This window comes from Myotis davidii, unplaced genomic scaffold, assembly GCF_000327345.1.
Source record: "Myotis davidii unplaced genomic scaffold, ASM32734v1 scaffold2042, whole genome shotgun sequence".
NCBI lineage: Eukaryota > Metazoa > Chordata > Mammalia > Chiroptera > Vespertilionidae > Myotis > Myotis davidii.
Genome location: NW_006293469.1, coordinates 17,454 through 17,763, shown reverse-complemented (window position 1 = coordinate 17,763; position 310 = coordinate 17,454).

The window sequence follows — 310 nt, the reverse complement described above, 5'->3', positions numbered from 1 at the left end:
CCTCTAGTCGCGTCGCGCGCGCTGCCGCCGCCGTCTCAGCCCCGCCTCCTCGTCGGCCGGAGCCAATCGTGGCGCAGGAACTCGGCGATTTCGCGCCAAGTCTGCCCAATGAGCGCGGATTCTCCCCGAGCCCCGCCCACATCGCGGGGATTTCGCGCCAAATGCAAAGACCCGAAGGAAGCCGGAGTTCAGTTTTTGCGCCTGCGCAGTGTGTTCAGGTCCCTGGGGAATTTGGTTTGGTGAGCACCATTCTCATTATGGATATTTCTATCTCTCCCCCTCCCTTCCTCATAAAAATATATGAAAAAAA